General features: G+C 38.3%; 1 long non-coding RNA gene across 1 annotated transcript in view; it reads right to left on the bottom strand.

The window, feature by feature from the left end:
* Window positions 1–3,712, bottom strand: part of LOC107708723 (uncharacterized) — a 17,991-nt gene extending 14,279 nt beyond the window's left edge. The window contains exon 1 of the long non-coding RNA XR_001636402.1: window positions 3,629–3,712. This is a non-coding gene — a long non-coding RNA (uncharacterized LOC107708723). The remainder of the gene's footprint in view (window positions 1–3,628) is intronic.
* Window positions 3,713–4,256: the final 544 nt, after the last annotated feature.

The raw sequence follows: 4,256 nt of genomic DNA, 5'->3' as shown, positions 1-4,256 counted from the left end.
GACTTTACATTTATATGGGGGCTAAATTGCCAAATGGTTCCTCGCTATCAAGGAGATGCTAAGCAGTCCCCCACTATCATCTCCCCAACTGACTTCAAACAGTTTCCAAAGACAAGTAAATGACCCCCCCGGTGCCAGGCACCGATGGGCCGGGCTGACCAGCCAACTACAACAGGCTCACATAACACACACACACACAAACACACACAAAAACACACACACATAAAGACCTTTACTCTATTTAGACAATAATTAATCAGTTACAAATATATCTGGTATATTGCATGTGTTGTTTGTACGTTTCCCTATTAGATTAGCGGAGTTACCACTCGTTATTTGTAACACACACACACTCTCTCTTTCTCTCTCTCACACACACACACACACACACAAACAAACTCTCTCTCACACACACACACATACACACACTTATGTTTAAAGAAGAAGGTAAAAAAAAACAACAACAAAGTACCAGTTCTTGTCATTTATTTATCTCTTCTTTGTCTCAGAAAGCAAGAGTTCCCATACAACAAAATGTATCTTTTCCATGTGCATTAAAAGTTTAAGGAGGCAGAATCGTTCAACCAGATGGTAAAAGCTAATGTTTGTTAGCTGCAGCTGGAGAACTAACCTCTGCTCTAATGTTCATCATGACTGGATTCAGTTTCTCTGTTCCAGCATGAGAGCATGAGTGTTTGGACATTCAGTTTCACAGCGCTTTCTACTCAGCCTCAGTGGGTGGATATGTTTCTGCCTCAGTCATTCACACCATGATACATCTCTTCTTTGCACACTTTGACCCTGGACTTTGAAATTCATCACGCACATCTGACACGGGGCCATTTCACAGCAGACTCAGGACCACATCATCAGTCCACAGACATCAGACAGGAGGAGGTTTTCACTCCAGACCTTTCAGAAATGCAATCGTGTGTGCCATCCGTCGTCACTGTGACACCACATGAATATGAGAGCATTGCAAGGGATGTTACACATTGATAAGCACGATTCTCGCTAACAAAACAAATCTAGATTCAAAAAGGGTTGTTTTTGTGCCTAGAACACGTTTCACTATCTATTTCATCCTTAAAATTCAACAAGCTGTTTTTTTGGAAGAAGGCAGGGATGGACTGACAATAACATGAAGACTTTTCCCAAAAGAGTCACTCGACTTTTGGGCTGGCATACTTGTCAAAATCAAGTTGATTTAAAGGGAGAAATAAGTTCAGACAAATATTGTCTAGTCAAGATTCCCAATGGTGTTTTTTATGCACTGAAGGACACTAAGGGAAGGAGATGCTACTTTATGTATTTGTATTATTTTTATGTTTTTATGTCCACTCTGCAAATATATCAACATAATAGTGTAATGCAACAGAAATGATTATGGTTGTTCAAATGATAAATAATACCCTATACACAGTGGCACAATAGTGGCCATTAGTTCTGACTGAATTGTACCTTTTCTGGTTGTTCCTTTAGCTTTTTTAACAACTAATCTCTTGTTCTTTTTTGTGTATACATGGCAGAAGACTGTGTATTTGTCTCTTACAATTTTTTTTTTTACATAAAAGCATTTAGCAACCACGGAGGGAATTATGCTTACAGAAGGTCAGCACAAATATTTTGAATGAAACTGAATGTGCTGTTAGTACCGCTTACTGGTCATGATACATTGAAAGTGTCACAAAATGGTCAAGAAGCAACACAATAGCATTATGCAGTAATGTTAGCACAGACATGTTTTTCTAATGAGGCTGGGTTGGTTCATTGGTTCACCACTTTTCCATATGATGTACAGTTGTACATGATGTAAAGTTTGAGGAGGGCCCTTTGCCAGAACCCCTGAACCCCTGAGCGAGGTCCATATGGAACTGACTTGTTGAGTCTGATATGTAAGAACTTGACTGGTCCAGATCTAAACCCATTTAACACCTCTGAGATGAACTGGAACAGAAGACCTGCCATCTAATTAATGCTTATGTGTCTGAACGGGACAGAATTCTCCAAAGTTTCATTGTATGTTGTAGCATTAAGATTTTATTTTTTTTCCATTATGCTCTGTAAATCAAATGTTGTTTATTTGCATATGGTTCCATAAAGACCCTTTAACATCCATGGTAGTTTTTTTTTTATTGCACAAAAGTTTCTTTGTAGTGAAGTAGTGAAAGTTGCTTTGAGTTCTTTATATATTCTTCACACTGAGGGGGAAAAAAACGTTATTTTAAGAACAAATCACTGAAAGGTTATTTTGGGAACCCAAAATAGTTATTCTATGGCATCCTTGCAAAAAAATAAAAATAAAAATGTCTGTGAATGTTTAGCCTGTAAGGACAGTTTTAAAAATGTTTTATGTTGTGCACCAATTAGGGATTTAAAGGAAATGCATAATTAAGAGTATATTTATAAAACTAAACATCAGAGATTTGAATTGATCTTAAGTGTTTTATTGTGCAAGATAACGTAGAGGTTCATGTTCAGTTTTCTCTTAATTTTCGCATAGAGATTATTCACCAAGGCATGGAAATGAGCTACTGATGTTGCGTTCAGATTTAGCAGTAGTCATGGTAGGGGGTTAAAATGAAGGATGGAGGGTTATTACACACAATCACACAAAAGGCTAATGATAATAACACACTAGTAAACCATTCATCAGATCCAGACATTCTTGTTGCAAAAATAGTGGGTGTTATCATTAACAAAGCTGTAGGTGAGGACAGAAGCTGCAAATTTTCATTACACTAATTGCTGTTTATTGTTATTGCTTACTATCATTATGTTGTCCTTAAATACCTTAACAGCTGATGAATGAAATATTCTAATCAACTAAGGTCATAAATACTCTACACATCAATGAAAGCACTAAGCTATGCAAACTTGATTTCATGCGTTGTTGCTTTTCCCAGTTCATAATAGGACCACATGCTTGCATTGCGTTGGTGAAGCACTCACTTGTACCTGCGTCAAGCATTTTTCTGGCCTAATTTGTAACCTAAAAACTTTAAGGGTTCTTCAACTTGCCTTTTGTTTGGTTAAATTAACATGGACTTGTAACCTCAAGTATAACTATTTCATCCAGTTTGAATATTGGACAAATTTATTACCAGAATGAAGCCAGTGTAAGGACAAAGGATGAAAATGAGCATAGTTGAAGAATGGCTGGCCTTCACAACTGTTTAACTACTGAAACTTGCAGGGCCATGGCGGAGCAGGCAGAGCGGGGGGCCATGGCGGAGCAGGCAGAGCGGGGGGCCATGGCGGAGCAGGCAGAGCGGGGGGCCATGGCGGAGCAGGCAGAGCGGGGGGCCATGGCGGAGCAGGCAGAGCGGGGGGCCATGGCGGAGCAGGCAGAGCAGGCATGAACAGACTTAACTAGGCATGAACAGACTTGACGAGGCACAGACTAGACTCACCAACAGCGGGTTACAACTCAATACACGACAAAGACTATGGAAACATGATGGCTACTTATAGCAGACAAGAGGGTCACATGACACCACAAAAGTCCTCCACGTAATCCTCTATGGCCCGGTTTTCTTGGCAAAGGTGAACAAGACGATCTGCTGGGTTCATTGTGGGGGTCGTGTATTCTGTAACGAATCAGTCCACTGAAGGCAAAAGCGCCAACCGATACCTGGACTCTTGATGGCTTCAGAGTTGAGACAGAACAACTAATATAATAAAAGAAAATCCTGATTGCACAATAGCACAGTAGGTGGCGATATGCGCAAAGATTGCAACTCGCCATAAAACTAAGAAGAAGAAGAAGAGGACACTGACAGCATGAAACAATTACAAAATAAAAGACATGGAAAACAAGAACATGAAACAAAACAAAACCCCACATTACAATATGCAAAGTTTAAAATTAAAAATGTACATTTTAAATAGCATTTCACCAAAATAGAAATTAGGCTTGCCACTACACCAAATTGTTATAAATTAAACAAAACCTTCATGATCTTCAATATACTTACAACTTACAACTACTGCCAGTATATTCAACTTTACCCACAAACCCTATACTTGCCTAAAGTGATATATACTATATTGCAAATCTAAACAGCTTTATTGTTTATATTGTCACAAAATGTAAAATGATTTGTATTGCACAGATCTAATCTGCTAAATGTGACTATAAGGCATGAAGATATTAAAATGTTATAAACATTAGCATTATGATTTTCTGTAAAGTTGCTTTGAAACAATGTTATTTTGAAAAGCACTATACAACTTAATTGACATTTAAGAAGCTT

This window comes from Sinocyclocheilus rhinocerous, unplaced genomic scaffold, assembly GCF_001515625.1.
Source record: "Sinocyclocheilus rhinocerous isolate Xijiao unplaced genomic scaffold, SAMN03320098_v1.1 scaffold54, whole genome shotgun sequence".
NCBI classification, from domain to species: Eukaryota; Metazoa; Chordata; class Actinopteri; order Cypriniformes; family Cyprinidae; genus Sinocyclocheilus; species Sinocyclocheilus rhinocerous.
This window is presented reverse-complemented; position numbering and strand designations above follow the sequence as displayed.